Source organism: Anolis sagrei, chromosome 1, assembly GCF_037176765.1.
Source record: "Anolis sagrei isolate rAnoSag1 chromosome 1, rAnoSag1.mat, whole genome shotgun sequence".
In the NCBI taxonomy this organism is placed as follows: Eukaryota; Metazoa; Chordata; class Lepidosauria; order Squamata; family Dactyloidae; genus Anolis; species Anolis sagrei.
Window position 1 is genome coordinate 149,387,493 of NC_090021.1, and position 16,773 is coordinate 149,404,265.

Consider the following 16,773-nt stretch of genomic DNA (forward strand, 5'->3'; position numbering starts at 1 on the left):
CTGACTAGCTGTAAAAATCTATTCTCACAACAAAAGTCATACTTTCCCACAAAACCTGAGATGTCTGGTAAAATTTCTTTCTGCTTCATTTCCCTCCTTCAGGGAGAGCAGTGGAGAGCAGGTCAACCAGGCGGAAACAAAATAATCATCGGCATGGATCACCAAGGGGGCATGTGCGAGAGTGCCCCCGACCCTCTTAGAAAACCCCCCAAAAAACCCTCAAAGCACACAGCAGCACAGCGCTGGTTACAGAGTCAAAATCACAGCTTTTCCACTCTGCCGCATCACCATTAGCTTATCTTATTTTGTGTAAGTGGAGCAAAGGAACAAAAAACACTATGCCCAAAGCAGCCCAAGGCAATTGTCCTTGCCACCCCTAAATACTGGTTAAGAAACCAAAATAATTCTCCACCTTCATGATCCCACCTGGACAGAAAATGATGGGGGAAAAGCAGGCAATGTTATGGTCAACCATATAAACCGTTCTCTATTTGTAGATTTTCTTTCACTGGGCATCTGCAGATTGGACAGTGACCATTTCTTGTTCTGTCAAGATGCATCAATCTTGGACTTCTGGCAGAAGCATTGTGTGGGCAAAGCTAAGAACCAGCAGCAACACTTGCTTCCAAGGTCCAGCAAACAGATTTCTGCATAAACCATGAGTGCTTCTTCTGGCTTCTGCCTGTGGCAAAAAGAAGGAAAGAACGGCAAACCATACACTTTTGCTGACGTGGTAAACTAGCTTGGCTCAGTCTCCAGCCTTCCTTTGACTCTTTGGCCCTTCACTCCGTGACTCCTGACAGACTGTGTGTTTTCTGTGAGGATGGTATATTGCTTGGGTCAAGACAGGAGGAGGCAAGGAAGGTCCACGGTGCTTGAATGAAGGACCTTCCTTCTCTCCCTCCCTTCCCTTCTTTCCTCCCTTTCCTTCCTTCCTTTCTTTCCTTTTCTTCTTTCCTTCTCCTTCCTTTCCTTCTTTCCCTCCTTCCCTTCCTTCCTATCCCTCCTTCCTTCTTCGTTTCCTTCTTTTCCTCCCTCCCTCCCTTTCCTTCTTCTTTCCCTTTCTTCATTTCCTTCCCCTTCATTTCCTTCCCTCCCTCCTTTCTTCACCCCCTCCTTTCTTTCCCTCCTTCCTTCCTACTTCCTTCCTTCTCCTCCCTCCCTCTCTGTCCCTCCTTCTTTCTTTTCCTTCATTCCCTTCTTTCCCTCCCTCCCTTCCTTTTTCCTTCCTTCATGTCCCTCCTTCCTTCCTTCTTCCTTTCCTTCTTTCTATGTAAGATATAAATACAATATTAAATGGAAGGGACAGTCAAGAAGCAATGAGAGAAGGAGGGAAAGAGGGAAGGAGAGAAGGAGGGAGGGAAAGAAAGAAAGAGAGAAGCAAGGAAGGAGAGAAGGAAATAAAAAAGTGAAAGGAAAAAGAGAGGGAAGGAAGGAGAGAAGGAACAAAAGATAGGGAAGGAAGGAAGGAAGGAAGGAAGGAAGGAAGGAAGGAAGGAAGGAAGGATGTAACCAAAGAGCAAAGAAAGGGAGGAAACAAACAGGTAGAGATGAAAGAAAGATGAGAGATAGGGAAAGAAAAAGAGGAAAGGAAGGAAAGAGGGAAGGGAGGAGAGAAAGAGGGAGGGAAGGTTGGCCACAGAAACGCGTGGCGGGTACAGCTAGTATATAAATAAAAATGTAATGTTCATTTGTGGGATTAACATAACTCAAAAACCACTGGACGAATTGACACCAAATTTGGACACAAGACACCTATTAGGCCAACAAGTGACTATTACTAAAAAAAATGATTTTGTCGTTTGGGAGTTGTAGTTGCTGGGATTTATAGTTCACCTATAATCAAAGAGCATTCTGAACTCCGCCAATGATGGAATTGAACCAAACTTGGCACACAGGACTTCCAAGACCAAAAGAAAACAGTAGAAGGGTTTGGTGGGCATTGACCTTGAGTTTTGGACTTATAGTTTACCTACACTCAGACAGCACTGTTGACTCAAACAATTATCGATCTGGACCAAATTTGGCACGAATACTCCATATGCCCAAATATTAACACAGAAGGAGTTTGGGGGGGAAAAGACCTTGACATTTGGGAGTTGTACTTGCTGGGATGTATAGTTCACCTACAATCAAAGAGCATTCTGAACCTCACCAACGATAGAATTGAACCAAACTTTCCACACAGAACCCCCATGACCAACAGAAAATACTGTTTATTTCTGATGGTTTAGATGACCCCTCTGACACCCCTTTATGACCTCAGATTTTGAGTTATGATGTCACTAAAAATGAACAGAACATTTTTATATATATAGATGTTTTAATTAGTGTTGAATCTGTGTTATATTGTTATGTTGTATGTGTTGGAATCGGATTGCTGCTGATTGTAAGCCGCACTGAGTCCCCCCTCGGGTGTTGAGAAGGATGGGTACAAATGTTTGAAATAACAAATAACCTGTGGCATAGACACTGAGAACTGGGAAGCCCTGCCCTTGAGTGTTATATCTGGAAGTCAGTTGTGACCAATAGGCACGAATAGAGAGCAAAAGGGAGAAATGTGTCAAAAGGAAGAAGGCACATCAAGCCAATTCTTGTTGGGACTGCCTTCCACCTGGAAATCAATGCCCTCACTGCGGAAGAACATGCAGATCAAGAAGAGGTCTCTCCGTCACCCATGGAGCCACCACCAAGACCCTACACTTGGAAGGCAATCATATCAGGCCACAAGGGATAGCCTATGACGATATTATTTTCCTAAAATATTGCCCTGCAAAAATCAGTTTCTCTTTCCTAAAAATTGAAAATAATGAAATGATAAAAAAGTGGACGAGGAAGGGAAGAGGATTTACAAGCCAAAAGTTTTGCTTTGGTAAATGTAAGGATGAGGAAGTCTTGGCAAATATAAACAAGAACTTAGAAAAGGGAGAAATTCTTCCAGGTGAGGTATTCTCTTGCCAAGATCCTACTCTCATATAACTCTTGTCATTTGAAGGATGACACACTGATTTAGGTATAGACTAAAGAGAACATTTGCTGAAGAGCCAGCATGCCGCAGGGAAGCCTTTATGTTAATCAGTTCTGTCTAAACAAAGCAGTCAAACCAGTGCAGTGTGCTCTGATGGGCATGACTGAATTTGCAAAATGGGTTTCGCAGGCTCTAATTCACTGTAATATGGAGCTTAAAATCCACATTTTTCAGAGGGATCTAGCTCCGCTGGCTAGGTTTGCTTTGTCTCTTAACTTCTTTAGGTTTGTAGCAGAAACTACACCAACATAGTTTCTTTAATCTTTGCTAGCATATGTAACTTTGCTATAAAAAATGGAAACTGAATCGATCTTAACCAGAATAACACAACATTTAACAGGGGAAGGGAAGGCAGACACTGTGAAACTTGAGCAAGATTATTCTGCTATTATTGATTGGCATATTCAATCATGTCATCCCCACCCATCTGGGCACGTGGGTGGGAATTACATTACATGGCATTTGTGACTGCACAACCAGGTATAGCGAATAAGAAGACATTACAAAGTTTGAGGCCTTGGAAGAAAAACTGTGATGAGGTTGGCAGAAGGGAGCATGAGGTTGGCAGAAGGCCCTGCTCTCGGTCCCGCCTGCGTCACAGGCGCGGCTGGCGGGAACGAGAGACAGGGCCTTCTCGGTGGTGGCCCCTCAGCTATGGAATGCCCTACCCATAGACATCAGGCAGGCCCCTTCGTTGCTGGAGTTCCGGAGGAAGGTCAAGACATGGCTCTATGAACAGGCGTTCGGTCAACAAGGCAACTGAACTCATGAAGACGGTATAAATGAACAAAGGAATGGTAGAAGGATTATGAGAACGGAATCTGATTTTACTGAGGCGTTGATGACTACGTTGTTTGTCTTGTATTGTTTGTCGTGTATGTTGTGTTTTAACTAATTGTGACTGTCATATAAATTGTATTGTAAACCGCATTGAGTCGCCGATTTAGGCTGAAAAATGCGGTATAAAAATAAAGCAAATAATAATAATAATAAATAATAAGGGAAAGGTGGAGATTCCACTGACCGAGTGATGCCTGAAAACATAATCCAAAATGAGATATTTCAAATTCCTCTAGTACAGTGGTTCTCAGCCTGTGAGTCCTCAGGTGTTTTGGCCTACAACACTCAGAAATCCCAGCCAGTTTACCAGCTGTTAGGATTTCTGGGAGTTGAAGGCCAAAACATCTGGGGACCCACAGGTTGAGAACCACTGATCTAGTACCAGTGGAACTGGGCAGAGGAATCAGCTAAAGAAGGACAGAAAGTATCTGTGAGTAATTTAATGCATTGCATATAAGGATTACAATAGAGTCTCACTTCGCTTATCCAGTATTCCGTCTTATCCGATGCTCTTATCCAACACACACACCCTTTTCCTCCAGCATTTCCCCTTCAGTTAAAGGAGCACTCCCCAACTTTCTCTCTCCATCTATATAAATAAAAATGTAATGTTCGTTTGTGGGATTAACATAACTCAAAAACCACTGGACGAATAGCCGCCAAATTTGGCCACAAGACACCTACTAACCAAAGGAGTGACCATCACTCAAAAAATTTATTTTGTCATTTGGGAGTTGTAGTTGCTGGGATTTACAGTTAACCTACAATCAAAGAGCATTCTGAACCGAACCCCACCAACGATGGAATTGAACCAAACATGGCACATTGGACTCCCATGACCAACAGAAAATTCTGGAAGGGTTTGGTGGACACTGACCTTGAGTTTGAGCGTTGTTGTGGTCTCAAACAAGGATGGATCTGGACCATACTTGGCACAAATACTCCATATGCCCAAATGTGAACTCAGATGGAGTTTGGGGGGAAATAGACCTTGACATTTGGGAGTTGTAGTTACTGGGATGTATAGATCACCTACATATGATCAAAGAGCATTCTGAACCACACCAACGACAGAATTGGGGCAAATTTCCCACACAGAACCTCCATGACCAACAGAAAATACTTAAGGCCACCCAGTCCAACTCCCTTCACCAGGGCAAGAAAACGTAATCAAAGCCCTCCTGACAAAGAGCCATCCAGCCATAGATATATACATAGATATATAAGATTCACACACACACACAGATATAGTATCATAGATTTGAAAGGGACCCCTAAAGAAGGACAATTAGATGTTGCATGTTCCAGAGTAGGCAAACCAGACAATCTCCACATCAATAGTGACAAAGAAACAGCAAGAAGTGCTGTTTAAGCATAAAGAAATTGCATATATTAGAAACCAACACTTTGTCATTACTTTATTTTCCAGATTATCAGACTGGGCCACAGCAACACATGGCAGGGAACGGCTAGACAAGGAGGAGGAGGAGGAGGACCGGAAGCTTAAGGGTCCTTCCTCTTTCCCTTGGTGATTTCCATACTCCACTTCCGCACTCGGACACTTCCTGCTGGGCTGCTCTAACTCTGAGGTGTTGCCTTGCCTTGACACCTTTGAGTCCTTGTTGTTAGTATTCTAAGTGTCTAGAGCTGCATTGGACAGGTAACAGCAGGAGACTCTGTATTATCCAACATTTTCCTTTATCCAATATTCTGCTGACCCGTTTATGTCGGATAAGTGAGACTCTACTGTATATATATTAAAAAAAATACTTTCTCTAAGGGGTAGGAATACAGGCACCAGTGTTTTCCCATCTTTTCCCCATAGCTCACTGCCCAAACCCGTAACAAGTGCTGTAGCGCAAAAAGTGCCATTCCAACAGAAAAAGAAACATTTCAGAGACTTCTAAGTGCAACAATATAATAATATCTCAACATTCACTTTTAGCCAGGAATGCAAGAAGTGAAAATTTGCCAATAAGTTCAATGGGACAGAGTATTAACACAAGGGAGACCGATCTTTGTTTCTATTACATGTAGTGAATTATCACAAGTATTAGCTTCACAGTTGAGTGCTAAAAGTACATTCATCGGTACTTCCCCACAACACTGTTAAAGCTAAACAACTTAAAACGTGGTACACTATTCTAAAAGATTTAGAATAGAGAGTCCAACAGTTATCTAAGTGCTGTATTACTTAAATGGACTACTTTTCATGGCAATATATAACTTTGTTTTCAGTCGTAGGTAGGGATTTTATAATCTATCCATCTCATTCCTGTCATATTACTTTTCTAACTACTGACATTCTCATCTTGTTTCATTTCTGTATTCCATTTTAAGGTTTTCGCATGCAAAAGGAAAATAATTGTATATTGTGTGTGTATGTGTGTACTTTCTTCAATATATACATTCATGTGTGTGTGTGTGTGTGTGTGTGTGTGTGTAATATTCGTTTGTGGGATTAACAGAACTCAAAAACCACTGGATGAAATGACACCAAATTTGGACACCTAACAACCCAATGTATGTCCTCCGCTCAAAAAAAATAATTTTGTCATTCGGGAGTTGTAGTTGCTGGGATTTATAGTCCACCTACAATCAAAGAGCATTCTGAACCCCACCAATGATGGAATTGAACCAAACCTGGCACACAGTTCTCCCATGACCAACAGAAAATACTGGAAAGGTTTGATGGGCAGTGTCCTTTGGTTTTGGAGTTGTAGTTCACCTACATCCAGATATCACTGTGGACTCAAACAATGATGGATCTGGACCAAACTCTACACGAATACTCAATATGCCCAAATGTGAACACTGGTGGAGTTTGGGGAAAATAGAATCTTGACATTTGGAAGTTGTAGTTGCTGGGGTTTATAGTTCTCCTGCAATCACAGAGCATTCTGAACCCCACCAACAATAGAATTGGACCAAACCTCCCACACAGAACCCCCATGTGGGTCACAGCAACGTGTGGCAGGGGACGGCAAGTGATATATATATATATTTATATATGCCATCCCCTGCCACGCATTGCTGTGGCCCAGTCTGCGTATATGTGTTTTGTGTGTATATATGCATGTGTATATATTTGTGGGTTTGCACGTGTGTTGTAATGTATTTTTTTTATTTTTTGGCTTTTTAAGTCTCTTCTGCTGTGTTTTTCAGTGTTTTATGAGTGATGGTCACTCATTGGCCTGATGGGTGTATTGTGTCCAAATTTGGTGTCAATTCATCCAGTGGTTTTTGAGTTATGTCAATCCCTCAAACAAACATTACATTTTTATTTATATACATACACACAAATATGTTGACACTGACTCTTTGTCCTTGTAGGTTTTTTCAAATACCCTGATTTTTAGTCTATTTTAAAAACATATGAATGATTTTGTGCAATTTTGCTTTTTTAAATGTATCGAAAGCCTTAGAAATGTACAGTGACTGAAGTAGGAAGTGACCACCATGTGGCCTCTCCCTTTTCATATATTTTGGGTGAATTGTTGAAAAGCATGTTTCCCGCAGAGGAAGATGCTTGAGTGTAGATCTGATAGATGGGTACAGCAGAGGTAGGACAATAAAAGGGGCAGGGGTGACACTGTCCCACCCCTATGACACTTCTCTTGCCTCTTCCTGAAAAACTGTATGAATCTACATAGAAATATACACTTCCTGGACTCACAAAAGCTTCAGCAACCCTGTCCTGTGCAAAATTAATGAAGCGATTTGCATTACTCCTTGAAATTTTACCATTTCTGGCTTCTAACTTTTCATGCACTCTTTTCAGTCTGTCTCCATAACCTCAAAGTAGGATTGGTTGGGTGTGTATGAGCGCATAATCCTTTGTGATCACTCTGAAGGGTGTGCCTGCCCTTCCCTACCCAAACCAGAAAGAAAGATGGATAGTAATGTATGGCAAAGATGTGTACATCCATGCAGAGATCCATTACTCAAAAGCATGGAAAACACATCAAGAGCTTCTAAGTAAAGGTTAAAGGAATGAGAAACAACAATGTTTCTTCGGGATCTACAATAACCTTCCCTCTATCACACTTACTGAAATATTTATTTATTTATTGTGTCAGGAGCAAGCCAAACAATTGTATTGCATTTTTAACAAACAAACCAACAAAACACAAAGTTTGCAAGCTTGATATTCTATTAACTTTCCTTTGACCAGTAGTAATTTTGGTAATTTTGTCAGCGCCAATTGTGTTTAAGTGCAGGCCAAGGTCTTTAGGCACTGCACCCAGTGTGCCGATTATCACTGGGCCCACCTTTACTGATTTGTGCCAGAGTCTTTGCAGTTCGATTTTTAAATCTTCATATTGTGTCAGCTTTTCCAGTTGTTTCTCTTCAATCCTGCTGTCACCTGGGATTGCGACATCGACGATCCATATTTTGTTTTTTAACACGATTGTGAGGTCAGGAGTACTGTGCTCCAAAACTCTATCTGTCTGAACTCCCAGAGGAGTTTGGCATGTTCATTCTCTGTAACTTTTTCCAGCTTGTGATCCCACCAGTTCTTTGTCTCAGGCCAGGCCCTTAGCCAGGATTTTGATTCGGGCGGGGGCTGAATTTTTTTCATGGGGGTCAAGGGGGGCTGAGTTTCAGGGGGGGGGCTGAGTCTGAGTGAAAGAGGGTCTAGCCTAGCAAACCTTTTGTATCATTACCCCAATACCCCCATGCATATGGGATATATTGAGTATGGTGATCAGATCATGATATGAATAAACATAACAGTTTAAATAATGCACCAGTTAGGCCTTTTCGCGAACCAGCATGAGAATTTCGGGGGGGGGGGCTGAAGCCCCTCAAGCCCCCCCCCCCCCCCCCCCCCCGGCTACATGCCTGTCGCAGGCAGATGGTATTTGTGGCACAAGTTCCAATGAATCATCTGAGCAACAGTGTTGTGCCTCTGCTTGTAGTCTGCCTGTGTGATCTTCTTGCAGCAGCTGAGGATGTGATCTATTGTTTCATCTGCTTCCTTGAAGAGTCTACATCTGGGATCTGTTGTCGACTTTTCAATTCTGGCTTTGATGGCATTGGTTCTAATGGCTTGTTCTTGTTGTCATTATTATTATTATTATTATTATTATTATTATTATTATATGGCTGTGTAGAAAGGCTCTAAGTTGTGTATTTCTGCATAGCAGGGGATTGGGTGAGATGGCTCCTGTGGTCACTTCTAACTCTAGAATTCTATGAACTGAGTAGCGGTTTCAGCCTTACCCTTGACAAGAGACATAAGCCCCAATTTATTCTACCGGGACCTATATCCAGCTCGGGTATAGCAATTTTTTTTCTCTAGATTACTGCAGTTGTTGTCTGTATGCTGCTACCTTTACCTGGCCACCTATTTGACACCTGGGAACTATAGGAATTCATGGGGTAAGACTGAATGTGTTTGATGAGCACACATTGACAGTTCCTCTTTCCCCATGTAAGGCTGATTCGATTTTTAGAAGGCTAGGGTTGCCATAGTGTGCAGATATTTGGATTTTGCCTAGAATCTAAGCCTATCTGTCAGTGCTTGTTTGGACTATCCTTTGACCCAGATTCAAAGTTTGATGACCCTGTGGATGTCCATATTGTACATTCCTTTCCCAACTGTAGACATTGCCTTCCCCATCTTTGTCTAGCTCAGTGGTTCTCAACCTGTGGGTCCCCAGGTGTTTTGTCCTACAACTCCCAGAAATCCCAATCAGTTTCCCAGCTGTTTGGATTTCTGGGAGTTGAAGGCCAAAACATCTGGGGACCCACAGGTTGAGAACCACTGGTCTAGATGTTCAGCCACTTTGTATCAATAGGGAAAGTGAATATCTCTTTTGTTGTAGTGGAGTATACATTGCACACATTTACACAATTAATCCACCTCTTTGGCATTTTGTTTAATGTTCACTGGATCAGAAAGCATGGGTTGGCTTTGTAGGATTGCTCAGGGAGGGGATCTGCTGTTCCTACCAGACTTTGTTTCAACTTATGATACAGTACTCCTTTCCTCAAATTTCCCTTTCTGTACCTTTCTTTTGGGGTGAGAAGGAAGTTGCTCAGCATACCTATTGGAGCCCCCGGTGACACAGTGGGTTAAACCTCTGTGCAGGCAGGACTGAAGACCGACAGGTCGCAGGTTTGAATCCGGGGAGAGGTGGATGAGCTCCCTCTATCAGCTCCAGCTCCTCATGCGGGGACATGAGAGAAGCATCCCACAAGGGTGATAATACATAAAATCATCCAGGTGTCCCCTGAGCAACATCCTTGCAGATGGCCAATTCTCTCACACCAGAAGCGACTTGCAGTTTCTCAGGTTGCGCCTGACACGACAAAAAAAAAAGCATACCTATTCCACCTTCAAGAAGCCAATCTGAGATTTCAGCCAGAGAAAAAGAGCCCTCGCCCTGGAGAGAAGGGAGATCCCCAAGGAAGTAAATGCCCTTCTCTCTAACACACAAATTCCCATACTTATCTGGAATCGGGAAATAAGACCAATGTGAAATGAGGTCTACCCAAGCTTTCCAATAACAACACAATATTTATTATGATTTACTATGGGGAATCTTGGAAATAATATCTGAGAGATAATCTAATGAATGCTCATAATGTTTTAAGACAAGATGATAGGCCATGGGTGCTTCAGAGAGCTAGGAAGAGTTGTGTAACATAAAACAGACAGATGTAACTTCTAGTAGCACCGAAAGGTGATTTAATAGAGAGGAGCAGATGCCATAAACCTCCATGGAAGCATCTTTGCCCTGTGGCTGTCCAAGAGCAAAGACCACTGCATGGAGCGCAGCCAGCCTTTGGTCTACCCTGCTCCATTTGTCCAAGCCAAACCAGCAGCCTCCAGGAACACAACAGATGGGGAGCTACACGAGAGAGAGTGCCCCGGGGTGCTTCTTCCTTGAGCTCTCCAGCGACTGTACCCAGCAATATGGTCCCTCTGTATTTTGCAGCGCTGCCCACCATCCCAACATCAGGAGATGAGGAGGAGAGTGTTTGCAGCCATTTTTCCAGCAGAAATGGGAAAGGGTATGGCAAGACAGGCGGAGAGAGCAAGTGATGAGGTTTTTGGAAAAAATGATGCCATAACTTTTTGGGAAATGGACATCTCCATAACCTTTAGAAAATGGCATTAATGACCATTTGGGAAAATCAGGAATCTCCCTGAGAAGTTATAAACTCATTTGAGCCAACCTTCTCCTTAATGGTAAATATTTACTAGCACTCATGCAAGGCAACTAGGTTTCTCAGCTGTTAAATCGATATACCTAGATATCTCTTTGAACTGTAAGGGACAAAGATATGCCAACGCACAAAAAACACACATATATAGCAGAGTTTCAGAAGTGTTCTTTCAGTTGCCCAAAAAGCATATATTCTTCCTTAAAACATCTTGGTTTAAATCATGAGACCAAAAATAAAGCAGTCTTTGTTAAAATAACATACAGGGTGAGGCAGCATGACTTCCTTTTTTCAAAACTTAATAAAATGCATTGTATGAATAAGAATTTTTTAAAAAAATTTATAATGTAGGTGCATACCTAAAGTTTTGTTTTACTTAGTTTTGAAGATCAAATTAGGTAGGTGATGTCCCCCATTCGCCATACACTGAGTAAACCGATTTCTGGTGTTTGTCATGATTCTTGCCAGTACAGCAGGCGTTATGTAGGCAATTTTTTCCTGGATGTTTGTCTTCAAATCTTGTAGGGTCCTTGGACGGTTGACATAAACACAGGATTTCAAAAAACCCCATAGAAAAAAATCACAAGGGGCCAAATCTGGAGAGCGGGCCGGCCACTCCAAATACACTCGAAAAGTAGGCCTCAATGGCAAAAGCACGCTCCTCACTGTTCCAACGCATGATGGCGACTGAACTGTGTCAGTACAAAACTTTATACTCCCACCTCTCGAACGAGACTACTAGCGCTCCGCTACGTCTTCAACCGACTGAATGGCGCGCATTTTAAAAAAGGAAGTTATGCTGCCTCTCTCTGTTGTTGGTTTACTCACAAATTTCATGTATTCATCATACAGGTGCATTATATATCAATCCAGTTACATATAGGATTTGAAGTAGTTTCTCTGTGCAGATAACACAGGGCATCTTTTTTATAATCAACAGTCCATAAATGAAAGCATTTCTCTGATCTGAAAGTCTAATAGAGTCTGAAAGTCCAATGTAGTCAGTTCTCTAAAGCATACTCTTTCTACTGTCTTCTAAAAGCATACTGTTTCTACTTACTTCTAAACTGTACTGTTTCTACATTGAAAGTCTAATGGCTTCTGAAAGCATGCTGTTTCTAAAATTGAGCCTGAGTCCTGAACAAGCCCAGATCTGATCACATGGTCTGCAGCCCCTCCCACAACATAGAGTTAAGGAAAACTGCATACCAACACACACATATACAATACAGTAAGTAATCTAAATTATATATGTAACAAAAAAACAACTGGAGGCTTGAAGACAATTCCTATTTTCAGCAGAGGTCATGGTGGGAAGAAGCAGGAGGTGGACTTTACACTACTTTGTGCCTGCAAGAGGGTTGCATGGGCACCTACCCTCCATGCTTAACAAGAATCTCATCAGAAAATATGGTTGGGGAAATGAGAATATGCAATAGGACCTTCCTAATATGGCTATGATGTCAGCCAACGCGGTATCTACTGATCTATTCACATTTGCATGTTTTCGAACTGATAGATTGGCAGAAGCTGGGGCTAACAGCGGGAGCTCACCCCACTCCCCAGATCTGAACCACAACCTTTTGGTCAGCAAGTTCTGCAGCTCAGTGGTTTAACTTGCTGCACCACCAGGGGCTTATTTGAGTTAAATTCTATTCTTCGATATAAAAAACCAAGATTTTTAGATCCCTGTCAAGTCTTTCGGTTTTATAGCTTGGGTGAACAGAGTCAATTTATGCATTACTGAGAAAGAAAAGGCATATGTGGCCCAAACCAAATACCTCTTTTATCAGTACTATTAAGTCCAAGATGGGCTTTGTTGCTTTCAATTATATTTAGTCCTACGCTAGTTAGGAATAAATTGCAGAGCTTAGACATGGGGTCCTCAAACTATGGACTGGGGGCTGAATACGGCCCTCCAAGGTCATTTACCCGGCCCTCACTCAGGGTCAACCTAAGTCTGAAATGACTTGAAAGCACACAACAACAACAACAGTCCTATCTCATCAGCCAAAAGCAGGCCCACGCTTCCCATTGAAATACGAATAAGTTTATATTTGTTAAAATTGTTCTTCATTTTAATTATTGTATTGTTTTTAAGTGTTTTTTGACTACAAATAAGATATGCGCAGTGCGCATAGGAATACATTCATGCTTTTTTTCAAATTATAATCCGGCCCTCCAACAGTTTGAGGGACTGTGACCTGGCCCTCTGTTTAAAAAGTTTGTGGACCCCTGGCTTAGACAGTTTCTTCTAACCCAGTGGTTCTTAATCTGTGGGCCGTGGAGCACCAGTGTGCCACAAGGACAAAAATCTGGTCCACAAGCCTCCTTCCTCTTTATTTTATTTATTTCCACTCCTTTCACATCGCCTGCTACTCTTTCCCTGTCACTGACCATGGCATATGTTGTATATCAGAAACTAGAGCTGATGTGGTCTATCCAATACAATATTCTGAATCAGCACCCCAATTAACCAAACTGAATCTAAAGTTGACCAAAAACGAATTAGCAACCTTTTTGGTACTAATGTTGGAGAGTGGTCCCTGGCCAAAATAAGGTTGGAAACCACTGTTCTAACCAGTTATTAAAGTTATTGTTCCAACACTCCCTTTTGATTATTATCATCATAACTGCAATTTTGGAATGCTAATCTGGTGCAAACAAACATGCGTAGCCTAAAATAACAATACAAATAAATATATGATACAAAATTTCAGTTCTTCACAGAGTTCTTGAAAGAATGGCAGTATGCCCAGAATGGTATCTCCTATCTTGAGCAATTATAATGTACAGAAATATTTTTAAATCAAAGAATTCAAAATGCTGCTTCTAAAATACTTCCTGAGAAAAATTATTTGCTCACAGAGCTCATTGTTGTTTTGCAATCCTGGAGAATGTAAAGTTAAGTCACCCAAAAGGCATGTCAGTGAAGCATTTTGAAAACAACCTCTTTCCTTATCTACTACCTTTAGTAGCAGTTGGTTCACATGGCCCCGTGGTTTTCTTGCATGTTCTTTCAGTGTGTACTTCCCTGAAGAATGTGAACTGCTCATGTTTGTAGTTTCCCAGTTTGGTCATCACATATGAACAAGTTCTAGGAATGTCTGGCTTTGTATTATGCAACAAGAAGAAATATGACGTAATAGAAAACTGTTTCTTTCAAACCAGTTTATGGAGGAAACACTGCTGAAATGGAAAGATTTCCCACATGAAGAAGTCGGTACTCTTAACTGCAAAACCAGGTATTGGGGACAATAGGAGACAGGCAAACAACTTCAGAAAGCCCATTTTGTTCTATAGAAAAATTTATCAATTTATTCCATAGGCTGGCATGAAAGCCGTCTCACCAATTAAACACTTGATTGCCAGAAATATGTTTTGCTATCCAAGGAGAGAAAACGTTAAACAAAAGTGAAGTAGGGTTGTTGTAGGTTTTTTCAGGCTATATGGTCATGTTCTAGAGGCATTTTCTCCTGACATTTTGCCTGCATCTATGGCAAGTATCCTCAGCGGTACTGAGGTCCTCACTACCTCTGAGGATGCTTGCCATAGATGCAGGCAAAACATCAGGATAGAATGCCTCTAGAACATGGCCATATAGCCAGAAAAAACCTACAACAACCCAGTGATTCCGGCCATGAAACCTTTGACAATAAAAAGTGAAGTACTGGGTTGCTGTGAGTTTTCTGGGCTGTATGGCTATGTTCACCACCATGTCAGACTACACAGAGAAGCCATTGAAATCCACAAGCATGTGGACAATTTCAAGAGAAAGGAGGAAACCTTGAAAATGAGCAAAATCTGGTTACCAGTATTTTAAAAACTACAAAATCAGGACAGTAAATAAAGAACTACACTAAAAAAAAAACAGGGATTCCAGAGAAGAAACAATCAGCTAACACCATCCAACAAAAGATTCCCCCATGCAGGAAGCAGCCAGGCTTTGAAGCTGCATGGCCATTCAATGCTAATTGCAAAATTCCAACAGACAAGAGTTCTTTCTCCCACCCTGGACATTCCACAAATATATAAACCTCACAGGCCTAGTTTCCAACAGACCTCACAACTTCTGAGGATGCCTATCATAGATGTGGGTGAAACATCAGGAGAGAATGCTTCTGGAACATGGCCATACAGCCCGGAAAAATCACAGAAAAGCCAGTGATTCTGGCCATCAAAGTGTTTGACAACACAAAAGTGAAGTAACTTTTCAGAGTGAAAGAAAAGAACCTTTCAAGGCAAACAAAGGCAGGGAAAGAAACGGGCAATTTACTGAGAAGCAAAAGATTACAGTCAGCAAAGATCAAAAGTAGCCGCCACAGTCAAGGAATGCCATGGGGCACTCCCTGTGTCTCCCTGCCGAAGAGAATGGATGCCATGCAGTGTGGGAACTTTGGTGCACCTGGAAGGGCCCCTTCCCCATGGAGGTAATGCATTCCTTCTGAACTCAGTTCCTGAAATCACATTACACGACTCACTTTACCTTGAAGAAGATTTTTAAAGGGATCAGAATACAAAGATCTGATTTAATTTAATTAGATGCAAGGTGAGACAGAAAAAGCCGCCCAAAACCCATCATTTAAGATATAGATCTTACCTTCCAATTCTCAAGAGAGAATTCCCCCGGCCTCTCTCTGATGGATTTCTCGGTTAACATAGTTTAGGCAAGAGGTCCTTGCATATTCCGGGCAGAAGCAGGGCATGCTGTCTCTCTTTTGCGCTCGCCAGAGCAATTGCCTTCCAGCGGGCTCGCTGCTTTCCTGAAGTGTGGTGGAGCAAGCAGACAGGACAACACAAAAGGTGGTCGCTGGGAACCAATTCTCCACGAATACTACACCTGTCTTCTCAGTTTTGCCAGGAAACAATGGCTTTCAATGTTCTCTGAACATCAGCCTCCCCAAAGATGAGTGGCTTACTTTGGAAAAGCACACACAGACACAGACACGCTGGAACAAATTGCCTACAGCGACACGACACAGGCTGCACTACTGTTCAGACTAGCCTGTTAAACTGATTCACTGAACTCTGCACACAGAGAAAGGATCCCAGGCAGTCTGGGAAAGCATTTTTTAAAATGGTGGGAGCCCGAGTTGAAGAAAGGACAAACCTTTCCTTCATCTCCCGCTTGGTCTTCTCCTCCCCAAAACATTCATAGGGGTGGTGCCAAGACAGGAAGGACTCTGGTCGGTTATTACTCACAGACAGACTTCGGAAGAAAAAAAAGAAAGAATAGAGCACTCCCCCTTTTGTGAACCTTAAACATCTTGGAAACAAGATGTTTTTAATAAAAGTTCTGCCCTTCTTGAAGGCACGAGTAGGAATCTACAAGATGTGGCAGCATTCCCCCAGCCAGGTGGAGGAAGTATACAGTCTTGGTCAGACAACACTTCCCTACGTTATTCTTTATTAGCTATGCTGTCTAGACCTGCTGAGAGTTACAGTCCAACCTAGATCCCCACCATCCCTTCTTCAAACAAGAGTCTTCTTTTCAAGGCCCCAGTCACCACCATGGAAATCATCTACCGGACAGATGGCAAGCTATTTAACCTGTAGATCAGTGGTTCTCAACCTTCGTAATGCCGCGACCCCTTAATACAGTGCCTCACGTTGTGGTGACCCCCAACCATAAAATTATTATTATTGCTACTTCCTAATTATAATTGTGTTACTATTATGAATCATAATGTAAAAATCTGAAATGCAGGATGTATTTTCATTCACTGGAC

At 42.1% G+C, this 16,773-nt stretch overlaps 1 protein-coding gene across 1 annotated transcript in view; it reads right to left on the reverse strand.

Moving 5' to 3' along the window:
- The window catches only part of EVA1A (eva-1 homolog A, regulator of programmed cell death), a 57,339-nt gene extending 40,841 nt beyond the window's left edge, over positions 1 to 16,498 (reverse strand). Inside the window, exon 1 of the mRNA XM_060785123.2 lies at positions 15,645 to 16,498. The gene's annotated coding sequence lies outside the window, so the exon portion shown is untranslated. The remainder of the gene's footprint in view (positions 1 to 15,644) is intronic.
- Between the last annotated feature and the right edge of the window lie 275 nt (positions 16,499 to 16,773).